Source organism: Vulpes vulpes, chromosome 6 (assembly GCF_048418805.1).
Source record: "Vulpes vulpes isolate BD-2025 chromosome 6, VulVul3, whole genome shotgun sequence".
Lineage (NCBI taxonomy): Eukaryota > Metazoa > Chordata > Mammalia > Carnivora > Canidae > Vulpes > Vulpes vulpes.
In genome coordinates this window covers 12,816,757-12,831,153 of record NC_132785.1, presented here as the reverse complement: position 1 = coordinate 12,831,153, position 14,397 = coordinate 12,816,757, and positions in this window count along the sequence as shown.

Below are 14,397 nucleotides of genomic sequence, written 5' to 3'. Positions count from 1 at the left end.
AATATTGATTTGGATAGCACTGAATTCAGAGACCCATTTAGAGAATATTGATATCTTAAAAATATTGGAATGTCCTTTAATTATTATCTGGTAGAGATCTCCATTTATTTATGTCTGTCTTAATTTCTATCATCAATATTGTATGATTTTCAATGTAAAAGTCTTATATGTATATTCTTAGATTAATTAACAATTCCATTTATTAACTATTCCAATTTTATTAACAATGTTATAAATAGTGATTTTTTCAGGTCTAATAATTTGTTTCTTAGATATAATAATGCAACTGGTTTTTGTCATGCATGTAGATGCCATCACTGCATCTGATTCTTTTGACTATTTAAACTTTTCATAAACTGTTTTCTTTTTTCTCCTTGTGTTTTCCTGTATCGAGTAGGATTTGATTGAATGTTGGGCTATGTTTTTAGAAGAACACAAGAAACTCAGATAAATTGTATTTATTACCAGAAATGGGCAAGTCTATTCTTCTGCACGACTTCATGTGGGAGGTTAAATCAATCTAGTCTAGATAAATAGACTAGAAACAGTTTCTCTTTCATTGTTCCTGTCATTCCCTTCAGGTCATCAGTCTACAGTGTTGCTCTTCCACCCTCAGCTTTCAGCAGCTGCACAGGCCTGTGGCACAGAGGAGGTCTCTCTCCCCCTGTACTTCTACCAATTATAGACTGATGATGCTGACTACCAGAGCATAGATTTGTGGCGGGGGTCGGGGTGGGGGGCACATTTTCAGTTCTCCTGGTCCAGAGAGGATTAGCCGGGCCCTGTGTACATGGTTCTTGGAAATGAGGCTTTCTCAGGTCCCTTGTCATACTCCTCTCTCAGCCATACTGGACCATAAGCATTTGATTCTAATTTTACACATTCAGTAGCTTTTATTAATGTTTTGAATTGTTCAAATGACATCTCTTTCCTAATTTTAAGATTTTGTTCTCCAGTGAAATTTTTGCTTTTTGTATAATATATGGAAGAAATGAGGTGCTTTCTTATGTCGTAATGCTCAGAATCGTAGTTTTCTCCTTGCATTTTAAATATTCTACTTCCACTTGATATTTCTGTGGTGTTTCTATATTTAAAAAAAATTCTTTACTTTGTAAATGCATATGCCTGAGTCATACTTCTTCCAAAGACTTTTCAATTTACTCATTACATATCTGGCTACACATCTCACATTTCTTATACTTTAATATATTCTTATTCACTCCTTTCTTAAAAGCTTGCTTTATGTGTTCCTTGTACAAATTATGTAAAAATTATTTTTAAAGACCTCTTAAAAAGTTTTCCTTTCTAATCTAGGTCCCCCTACTCCTTTGAAACTGTTGACTACCACCCAGTGAAATAATTGCCAGATTTAATTATTTTTGCATAATCTTCAGCATGTTTTATCACTTTTGGCATTTTACATTATGAATCATCCCCTGCTTCCTTAAGCCTCTTATTTCTTGATTTCTATGTTATTCTAGGATTTTATTTATTTCCTCTCAGTCTTTTTCCTAATCTCTTTAAGGGAAAAATTTCAACCTCATTCTCTCCAAACACACCTTCCCATGCATTTTTCTTCTTCTTTACTATTAAAAATTCCATGAACTATTCTATTTCTACTGCTTCATATTCACTATTATGACCTAAATTCTGCCCCCAGCTCCAAACACTCAAATGTTGAAGCCCTAATTCTCAATGTAACTGTATTTGGAGATAGGGCTTTCAGGAGGCAATTAAGGTTAATTAAAGTAATAATGATAGACTCTATTCTGAAAAGACTGATGTCCTTAAAAGAAAAAGAAGAGTCACTAGATCTCTCTCTTTCTCTCTCAGGAAAAAGAAGACACTAGATCTCTCTCCTTCTCTCTCCTGGCACACACACATCAGAAAGGCCATGTGCTGACATAGCAAGAAAGCAGCCATTTGCAAGTCAGGAAGATAGCTCTTACGAGAAACAGAATCACCAGGATCTTGACATGGGCCTTCTAGCATCCAGAACTATAAGAAAATGAATTTCAGTTGTTCAAATCGCCTTGTTATGGCAGCCAAAGTAAAATAATAGAAGTACTCTAACGTAGAGTATTCCATTTCCTTGTAAAGAATTCTTCAAGAGTTTCAGCTTTATGTAACTATCTGACATTTTAATTTTGATATATTTATTTCTAAGCATTCTCTATTTCTTCCTCTAGACAAATGTTTTCCTCCCCTCAGTTCTTCATTTTTTTAAAATTATAATTGTTAATGCTACCATTACTGTATCTATTAGAATACTAATCTTTACCTTTGCCCACTCCCTTATATTTAGTCATCAAATTGCTTATTATTCCTGCAAAGTATCTCTTTTGCCCATAGTATAACTTTGATTTTCATTCCTGTCAATGGAGATTAGGGCCCTGCTATTTCTTTGCCTTTCTCAATAATTTTAAAATAATTTTCAATTTTACTTATTCCTGTTTTCTACTGTACCATGAATTATACTAATGTACCACTTGGTCAAAAATGTGTATTGAAGTCTTAGCAAATATAGAAAATATCCAACATCTTGGCTTTATAATCAAAATTTTCCATAATCTCATCCCTGCTTGTATTTTGCCTTCTCTTCAACTCCCATTCTGTACACATGCCCTATATTCTGTTGAATTAGACTACTATTTATTTCTCAAACAAAATTTAGATTTTCCATACCTCTATATACGCTGTTGTGTTCCTAAGATTTGGTTTACATTCCACTTATTACTTTCTTCATGTTTCACATCTGTATAGGTCCAGCTCAAATTCTAACTCTCCTGAGATATGCTATCAGTATTATCAATATTTACTATGAATAAATATTTACTACTTATAACACTTAATTTTTAACAAATAAACTTATATAATTAATATAATGTAATTATAATATGTAATATAATATAACATTTAATAATAACACAATAACTTTTTAATAACACACATTGTTCATGCCTAGCATAATTCTTGGCACAAAATAAAGACTCAATATATATGTTTTTAATTGAATGATTATTTATATTAAAATTATTCCTGCATATACTTAAACTCTTTTACCAGAATTTCATGTCCTTCACCCTCTGGAATAAGGCATATTTATTTTTGTGTCCTGTAGTACTTAATAATTCATGACATAAATGCATAGATGAATAATCTATTTCCTACACTAATTTTTGTTTCTACTCCTGTCTAATATCTGGAGGAATTTGCCAATTTGAGTTTGTTTCAATTTGCTCTAAGCTGAATTTTCAGAAATCTTCAGTCAAAAGTTTTGATTCTAAACATAAATCAACCATTAGTTAAATGTTTGTCTTTTTGTATTATAAAACTCTCTCACCTCTAAACTTGTATGATTGAAATAAATATTATCTAAGATAATTTATGAAGCTAAATCAATCCAATATTTGAATAAAAAGAAGACAGATTGCTGTCAATGTCAATAATACACCTTTGTGTGTGTGTGTGTGTGTGTGTGTGTGTGTATATATATCCTATTAAAGATTGTGCCAGCGTTTAAAATACAGATAATTATGTGTTTGAAAAATACATTGTTTTTCATATATATATTTAATGTCTTAATTAAAAGTCAAAATGATACAAATTAGCCATATATAAGCAATTTCAGATTTATTAAATAAAAATGAAGCATCATATAATTTCCCTTATTTCCTGAAAACTAACAACTAAGCAAATCATAATTCAAGTGTTTATTTTAATGCAACAATTCATAAAATAACACTTAGATTTCATTAGTTTAATATTCTTCCTCTAATTACCAAGGTTAAACTATTTTTAACATTAAAATCTTCATATAATTAAAAATACTCTTAATTCTGATAGCAATCTCCTTCAGAATATCAAATTACATGATAAAATCTCCTAGCCAATCTAAATGCCTACAGAAAAGCATCCACTTCAAATCACCGCTTTCAAGTAAACATTTGGATAAACAGATGGGATTTGTATCATGCCATGAAGGTCAAACATTAAAACTCCAGAGGAGTGACAATTTTTTAGAATTAAGAATCCCCTTCAATGTTTGTCCTTCCTCTATTTCTCCAGAAGTTTTATTTTCCATTTATAATGAAATATACTTTAAATTAATTATGTTATTGAGATTTGACAGACCAAAAAGAAAAAAGGGAGGCATCTGAAGGAGATAAAATCCATATAAACAACTATATTAGTGATTTTCTGTATATTTTAAAACCTATAATTTTCACAATTTTTCCTCATAAACCAACGAGTGGATTTCAATGAATAAATTAGGGCTTGAGTTACTAAACAAAGCTTCTTGGTAATTAAGCATTCAATTCTTGAATATACATAAACATTGTAATGGTGGCCATTGCAGAGTAAATTAGACACTCTGGACTGTTCATATATTCCAAGTAACTGATACTTCAGTCATACTAAAACTTTCATCTTATATCATTTCAATGATTAATTTCTAACAATCAAATTTATAATCTTATTGCTGTGCTTTTATTATTAAAATAAACACAATATGCTGATTTATATACCCCAAATTTAATATTAACAGGAATGAAAAAAATGTTATTTATAACCTGTCCTAAAATTTATAAATCAAATTTACAAGTGAAACGGGTATAATTAGGAAGCATCTTTTTTTTTTTTTTTTTTTTTTTTTTTTTGTAAATAGTTAAATATCTTTATTTGGTTTCCTAAATCTTGTTTATTTCCTTTTCATCCTGGCTATGTTTGAATGAACTTTGCAAACAAGGTAATAACTCTTATTCCTTATATAAGATACCTTTAAATTTCATATAGAAGCCTAAGATAGGATCAGCTTTTCATAAATTAATTTGTACATCTTATTTCAGTTAAATGTATAGGCTTCTTAGGTTAATCCACTACTTCCATTGTTTTATTCTTCTAAACCTTGAGATTCTAAATAATAGAATCTCAAACTTTTGTTTTAAAATATATTCTGAATTTGTCCAAGGTGAATGAAGTGTGCCTAGCAAAGAATATTACATTGCAACCAACTAACCCAATCCATTTGTCAATATTTTAAAAGTAGATGAGAATCATGATGTATACTTAGTGTTCAACTGAATCATTTTTAAATGAATAAATTATAACTAAATATTTCTATTCCCCTCAAAAAGTTATGAATAGTATATTTCTATAAAATAACAATTATCATTTTTACTTTTAAATGATTGCTTATAAAATAGTAGGTAGTTCTCTTTCACATACATATTGCTATTATAATTACTGGAGTCATTTCCAGTTCCTGATCCAGACAACATCTCAAAATATCATAAGAATTATTTAATAATAAATATTTTAATATGTTGCTATAACAGTCACAGCATACAATGTCCAATACTTTGAAGTTTTCTGATTCCCTTGATTAACAATTATCATTTTGAAGCACTTGAAATAACTCATGTTTTATAAATAGTTCATCTAATCCCCATAACAATATCATAAAGCAAGAACTACTACTTCTGAAATGAGATGACCTAATGCCAAGAAAGAGGGAAAAAAATAGTATACGGAGGCACAGTAACTAACAGAACACAAATTTTTCGTTATATCATGACAGAGCTAATGCATTCAACCTCAGTATGCATCTTAGAAACACTCCAAAATAAATATGCAAATGTTACCAAGCTACATAAGTGTCTACTAGAGGTCTGTACTTGAGTCTTGATTCTTCTATATTCTGACTTATTAAATTTACCCATTTTCCAACCGATAAATACTAAAAACATTTACAGACTTAAGTTTGTCAATGCTCAGAGTACTTTGGAATTCCTAATGTCAGTTTGTGCTACCCCTCTAATAGCTAGCCATCTCCTCCTCCTGAAGCTTTACTGGGCATGAACACAGCCTTACTACTCTAAAAGATGTTCAATCTCAAACTAAAATAACACATTTCTCTTCAAAAATTATTCCTGAAATATAACACATTTAAAGTAATTAAAAAGGCATAGAGTTTGTATAAACATTATCTAGGAAATTGATTCCTTTTATCCAAAGTTACTTAATTTTGTCATAAACAGTGTGAATGGTAAAAACACTATATATTATGAATAAACCGATGAACTGAAAGTTTCTGATGATGATGCATTTGTGTTTCTTTTTTAAAAAAATTGACACACACGTTCAGAGAATGCATATAAGCATCATTAGTTTGTATTCCAATGAATTTTCATAAACTGAATAAACCCAAGTAAACAAAACCCTAATAAATATAGGCCACTATCAGCACCACAGAAACCCTATTTCTTCTGATTCTATCATTAGCCCTCAGCAAAACACTGTGATGCTTATAATATCATAGATGTTGTTTTCTCTTTTTTTAAGATTTTATTTATTTGAGGGGATCCCTGGGTGGCTCAGCGGTTTAGAGCCTGCCTTCGGCCCAGGGCGTGATCCTGGAGTCCCGGGATCGAGTCCCACATCAGGCCCCCTGCATGGAGCCTGCTTCTCCCTCTGCCTGTGTCTCTGCCTCTCTCTCTCTCTCTCTCTGTGTCTCTCATGAATTAATAAATAAAATCTTTAAGAAAGAGAGAGAGAGAGAGAGAGAGAGAGAGAGATACACAGAGCATACAGGGGAAGGGGCCAAGGGGAAAGAAAAGGGACGAATAGACTTTGCACTAAGTGTGGACCCGGACATCACAACCTGAGCCAAAACCAAGAATCAGTCACTTAACTGATTGAGCCACTCATGAGCCCCAAAAGTATAAATGTTCTACGTGATTCTATGTAAAAGGAGACATACTTTTTTGAACCTGGCTTCTTGTGCTCAGTATTACGTTTGTGAGATTTGTCATGCAAAGAGGTCACGGATGCCCACCACTAGCACCACATGCTGCAGATATAACAGATTTTGTGGGGCAGGAGAAGGAAGATTAAAAAGCAGACAAGTAGCAGAATGCCCACCATCCCACAACTCTGATTATTCCACAATACTGGTTGGAGAAAGATGGTCCATGTGCACAACACTCAAGATTCCAGCTATGAGAGATTTTTGGTGGGAAATATTCCAAAAATGAGAGAGCAAGCCCCCCACAGACACTGGTGTCCATTTGTGAATTAGTACCCAAATAAGGCTTTGGGTAGCATCTATAGTTTCCTAAGTAACAAGGAAAATATCAGTGGATCTCTCACTCAAAAACAACATTAGGGAGCGTGTACACTGCATATCAAGGATTTCATACTAGGGTCCAGGAAAGAGCTCCAGCAGACAAGAATGCTGACATTAGTTCAGCTGGGCCAGTTCTACACTAAACAACTAAAGGAGAATGGAAATGAGGCTCTGTGACCATCCAGGTTCATCTCTCATTATCTATTTTATCCTATGGTTTTATACTGCCATTATCAATGCCATGTAGTATACACTATGCATGATTATGAGACCATTTATTCATCCATTGTACTGTTGATGGACATTTTGGATATTTGTGATTTTGGATTTTTAATGTCACTAAGAACATTTTATTTTATTTAGTTTTTTTTAAAAAAATATGTATTTATTAAAAGAGAGAGAATGAGAAAGGGCATGAGCCAGGGTGAGGGGCAGAAGCAAAAGGAGAAGCAGACTCTCCGCTGAGCAGGGAGCCTGAAGCGGGGGTCTATCCCAGGACCCTAAGATCATGACCCGAGCCAAAGGCAGACTCAACCAACTGAGCCAACCAGGCACCCCACTAAGGACATTTTAATATGTCTTTTGATTAATCTATATATGCATTTATAGTGGACTTTTTGAGGTATAATTCATAGGGCACAGGGTATACACCATTCAGGTTTTGTCAAATAAGGCCAAAGTTTCTCCAAACAGAGTAATCCAGATTCCATCAGAAGTTAATGAAAAGCTCAGTGAGTCCATATCCTTCTGACAGTTGGTATTTTCTGCTTTTCTTCATTGTATCCATATGATCACTGTGTAGAGCCACTGAATGATGATGACTAATGAAGTTCATTACCTTTCTGTGTTTTTATTGGCCATGTGGATATTCTTTTTTGCAAAGTGATTGCTCATGTCTTCTTTTTCTTCAGTGTTCCATTATTATTTTTACCTTTTTTCGTATTGATTTTTGGGATTTTTAAATACACATACTGGACATAAATCCTTTGCTGGATACCTAGAGCAAATATCTTCTTTAATATCTTCTTTAATTCTGAGACTTTTCCTTTGTAGTCTCTTGATGGCTGATTTTGAATATTTTATTTAAATATATAATTATACATATATTAATATTTTATATATATGTGTAATTTAAATTATATGAAACATATAAATAGGTGCAATTTGATTTATCATTTTATATAATAAATCTTTATCAGTTCCAAGAGAAAAAATCCTTTGTTTTCTCCTAAAAGTCTTGTTCTTTCTATCCTAATGAAGTCTATAAAGTACCTGAAATTATTTTTCTTTTTTCTTTTATTTTCAGTATAACTGTGTGATGTGAAGTAATTTCCAAATTATTTTTTCGTAGATAGTTGATATGCCCAGCACTATTTACTAAAAAGGCCATATATCTGATAAATGTACCAATCTTAGAAACAAATTCTGAACTCCATAATTTGTTCTTTTTTTGTCACTTTTGCTCCAATACATTTCCTCAATTGCTACACTTGTAAAAATTTTAAAATGTGTTAGTATGATTTTTTCAGCTTTGTTCTTCAACATTGTCTTCATTATTCTGAGTTCTTTTTGTTTTGTATGATGATTTGGAGAAATGTCATTGGAGAAATTGACATTTCTCAAAAAAAATAGGATTTTTAACTGTAATTCCATGAAATTCATGTCTATTGAAGTTAACTGACATTTTCACAATATGGAGTATTCAAACCCACGAACATGGTACATTCCTCCATTTATTCAGATCTATAATTACCTTTAACAATATATCATAACTTCCACAATAGAAGCTTTTCACATCTTCCTTTAGTTTTCTTCTCTTACTTAATAAACCTAGTAATTTAATCTATTGTCCCACTAGCCAGCATATAGAAATAGATCTTTTCCAAAATTTTTACTTCACAGACTTATCAAATTTATTTATTAAATATAGTAGCTTTCTGTAGCTTTTGGGGAGTTAGTTATCTATACTTGATGATCATTTTATTTCTTCCTTCCCTCTGAATTCTACTGGTCGTTGTTGAATATAACCAGTATTTACGGGCATATTTCATTTTTTTAACATCAGATAGTATTTCAGTATAAAGTGCAATAGGTGTAAATTCTTTCTTCTATCCTTTATTAAGTTGAAGACATTTCCATCTGCTATTTCTAATTTCTTGTGTTCTTATATTCATTGAATATTAATTTTTTCAAACAATGTTTTGCAGCTCTTTGAAATGAATATTTTTTCCTCTTCTGTTTGTGTTTGTATTGGATTTTCTTTTACCTTCAAATGTTAAATCAATCTTTCATTTTTGGAATAAATCACATTTTGTTATTTTTTTCATGGCTGTCACTGAGTTTTATTTGTATTGTTGTTGTTTTTTTATAAGTTTGTGCATACCATATTCATGAAAAAAATAGGCCTGTAATTTTACATTCATACAATGTTCTCAGGTTTTGGTATCAAATGCTGAATTCATAAAACAACTGAGAAGCATTCACATTTCTCCTTTTCTGATAATTAAGTTTTTATAAGCTTGTTAGTATCTGTTACCTTTAATAAGTATCATAAGAAAATTACAATAAAATCAGATAGAGTGAGGATATGATTAGCTCTATCAGTAACGTACTGTGCCAGGTCAAGGCAATGTTTCAGTTTCAGTAAGATTCAAACTTACTTGAATCTCTGGCTCTCCCTTGTTCTTGTGTCTGGCCCTAATGAGCTTTGGTCTTGTTGTTTGCTTTGTTTTGTTTTATTTTATTTTATTATTTTATTTTATTTTATTTTATTTTATTTTATTTTATTTTATTTTTTATTTTATTTTATTTTATTTCAGCTTTATTGAGGTATAATCAACATATAAAATTATAAAGTACTTTAAGAGTACAGTATATTGTGGTGATCTAATTTTCTATGTGTATCGTAATGTTTAAGTTCTACTCTCAGCAAATGTCAATTATACATCAACTACAGTCATCAGGTTTTATGTTAGATCTTCAGACCTATTTTATCTTGTAGCAGAGAGTTTATACCCTTTTACCAATTTCTCCCTGTTTCCCCAAGCCCCCAGCCCTGGTAATCTTTGTGCTCTCTGTTGCTATGAATTTGATAATTTATAATTGTTTATTTTTTTTAGATGCATCTATAGAAGATACCACAGAGTGTTTATCTTTTTCTGGCTGGCTTATGAGTTTTTGAAAGAGTTCCAGGAAAATAGCTATCTCTTTAGTTCTAAAAGACTGTGAGAATAACAAGTACTGTTTCCAACGTTGCCTTGACTTTCAACAACTCTACTCACCTTCAACTTTTGTTAAATATTTTTATGAGGAGATTAGCAACTTCTTCAAGGCCCCATACCATGAAGGTATTTCTTTCCTTAGCCTTATTACAGCTGAAAATATTTTTCCCTTCATTTGCAAGCTTTCAGCCTAGTTTTCATCTTACCTGGAGTTCTTCATAAGCTACTATTTTTCTTAAGGATTATTCTGTTTTTTGAAATAAGCATTATGGTTTTTTGTTGTTGTTGTTGTTGCTGTTAAATAAGAAAAGCATGTTATACCTAAATGTGAATTCCATATAATCTTACTGCATATAACCTTTCAATTCAATAAAAAAGGAAAAATACGGCAACAAGATGAATGCCTTTGTTAAACTCATCAGCAAATTGGACATAACTGAAAAAAATAATCAGTGAACTTGAAGATAGTCAAGAGAAACTTTCCAAACTGAAGTAACTGAAAAATAAATAAGACAGACAGACAGATAGACTAGAGGGGAAAAAATGAAACTTATAACAGAGCATAGCAACCAAAGATTGTGGGGGCAATTTCCAGTGGGTTGGCATATATATAATTAGAATCCCAGAAGAGGAGAAAGAATGTGGTAGAAAGACAAATACCATGTGATCTTACTTAAATGTGGAATATAAAAACCAAAAGCAGAAATGAAAACAAAAACCAATCTCAAATACAAAGACTAAAAGCAGGGGTAAGGAGATAGGAGAAATGAGTAAAAGAGGTCAAAAACTTCCATCAACTTCCATTTATAAAATAGTTATGGGGATGTAATATACAGAATGCAGACTACAGTTAACAATATCAGATTGCATATAGAAAGTTGCTAAGAGAGTAGATCATAAAATTTCTCATCACAAGAAAAATAATTTTAACCATGTAAGGTGATAGATTTTAAACTAAACTTATTGTGGTTATCATTTTGCAGTGTGTACACATTCAAATGAGTATGTTGCATACCTGAAATTAGTATAATACTATATGTCAATTATACCTCAATTTTTAAAACATAATTGAAATGAATAAAAGAATCAAAGAATATTTCTCCCATCTCTTTCTTTTCTATTATGGGCAAAATTCCTCTTTATTTCATCATGGTATGTGTATTTCTACAAAAGCAACTCACGTTAAAAGAGCATTGTGGTGATATGTCGCTAACTTAGAGTTAGTATTTAGCTTGCTTATATGAAAACATTACTAATGACTAATAAACTAGCCAGACTTTATTAAAATTCGATAGTGTGATATGAATTAACAGGAAAAAATATTTTTATTTTTTAGGCTGTTTTTCATTTTCCATAAGAAATAGTTCTACATTGCTACTGAAGATGTAATATGTTAAATGTATGAGAGGCTAGTTTCAGTAGCATTTAAGCAATTGAAAAAAATACTCTTATTTATAATGGAAATTGACAACAAAATATAATTATTTTAATTCAGAAAATATGTATGTATATAAGTACATACATATATTTATAAATATGTATATAAAAGTATGTATATATACATAAATATATATTTTTAAAGAATAATTTACTAAAACTCACTAATTGTGTGAAAAAATAATTTTGCAAAAGCTTTCACTTAATTTTGTCTACAGCTGATAAAGATGAAGAAAATAAACAAAGGGGAATTTGAAGGCACGCAAGTATGTTTAGTATTTGCCTATTAACACCTGGCAGATCAAATGGCTTAAGTTATAATTTCATCCTAATACCCAGCAAATGTCTATTAAATCTTTTTTTTTTTTTAATTTATTTATGATAGTCACAGAGAGAGAGAGAGAGGCAGAGACACAGGCAGAGGGAGAAGCAGGCTCCATGCACCGGGAGCCTGATGTGGGATTCGATCCTGGGTCTCCAGGATCGTGCCCTGGGCCAAAGGCAGGCGCCAAACCGCTGCGCCACCCAGGGATCCCCCTGTCGATTAAATCTAACAAAATTCTTATCTGAAAAAAAAATTCATATCTTGGGATCAACTCTATTGCAGACTCACAATTTGAAGTTGGAATTCAAGTCAAACACACATTTATCCTCATTATGCAAATAAATAAATGCATGCTAAATAGCTTAAATAGCATAATAGCATTCTAATGTATTTTAATGTGTTTTGAACAATTTATTATTTTATTTGGAAAAAGTGGATAAAGTGAGAATCTGTGGTATAAGAAAACAAATTATAGTTTATTATTTAAGTTCTAACAGATCGGTGACAAAATTCAAAAGTAAAATTTCTGTCAAAATTTTAATTTATAGGATAATACAGAAAACAACTAATCATTTCAAGAGAAAAAAAGCTATCAATTAAATAGTAAACATAAATTACTTCTTAATTGATAAAATTGTTCATTATGTTTAGTAATCCTTTCTTTATGGTTGAATGGAAAATAATTGAGACAAACATTTGTGACTGGCCAGTAAATAAAGTAAGCTATGTTTTGTTTGTTGTAATTTTATTTTTGTTTCACCATATGGAAAGATAGACCAGGTTAAAAAAAAAAAAAGCCACAAAAGCCTATCAAGTGAGGAACAAACTAAAATATAAATGGAATCTCTTCCACCTGCCTACTCACAGAACACTTTTTAAAAATATTTACTTATTTATTTTAGAGAGTGGTGGCGATTGGCAGAGAGAGAGAGAGTGAGAACCCCAAGCAGATTTCCTGATGAGTTTGGTGCCTGACTCAGGGCTCAATCCCAGGACCCTGAGATCTTGACCTGAGCCAAAACCAAGAGTTGGATGCTTAACCAACTGAGCCATCCAGATACTCCCTCCCTGAACATTTTTAATAAAGGATTCTAAATAATAATAAAATACTTATTTATATTATCTAAGTAACAAACACTAAGTAGCCACTTTATTATGTGTGTTCACTATTAGTATTTAGTAGTAATAATTAGGGAAATCTTCCCAAATTGGCTTTTAAAGTAAAACAATTATAGTAGTAAAGGAAAATTAAACCAAAACACACTTTGTGATAGACCTTCTTTCACAACTTTAATATTGCCATATCTCCAGAATCTATTTAAATATTCTGTTGGTATTCAAGAGGAGAATTTTGAAGTGTTAGGTCATTGTAACAGATAATTACAAAAAGCCTTTTCAATTTCAACTTAGGCTTATCCCCCCAAAGAAAGAGATTATGAACCCATTATCTCAAAATAGGAATGAATCCTCTAGTACCTGAAGTAAGAAAGAGCCTTAAGGGATGTTATACCATAAGTGTAAAATTATCATAAAAAATGTATTGTTTTTTATTAAATACTCAAGCATATATTACATCATCCTCTATAATTCAGTTATGATCATTTACATTTCATACCTGATTGTTATTTATACTTAAAAATACTTTGTGATTAGTAATGATATGCTATTAGAGGATCTATTCATGACATTTGAGCTGATTAAGTTTTCCTTAACCCCATTATAAACCTAAGCATTTATATATATGTACTTGTAATGAGGTTGACTATTTCATATTAATCTACTTTTTATTGAAAGATCAATATTTGGGGCGCCTGAGTGGCTCAGTGGTTGAGCGACTGCCTTTGGCTCAGGTTGTGATCCTGGGGTCCTGGGATTGAGTCCCTCAAGGAGCTCCCTGCAGGAAGCCTGTTTCTCCCTCTGCCTCTGTCTCTGCCTCAGTCTCTCATAAATAAATAAATAAAATCTTTTTTTAAAAATCAATATTTACTCATTATCTACTCTGGGTCTTAGGTCTTTCCATTTTTATTTCCTTATTACGATTTAGTAGAAGGCTTAAATATATCATGTATATTACCTGTCACTACAGGTATCTGTCAATGTATTCTAAGAATCTGCTCATAATTTTGTACTAGTAAACATAGCAAGAAGTACGACTGGCCACTACTGTAATCTAAAATGCCACCCCGACTGTTTAGACTAAGTGGAAAAAATATCCCTGATGTCAAGTCTCCCAAATCATACACAACAGTAAAATATAAATTTTAAATATAAAATTTCCACCATCC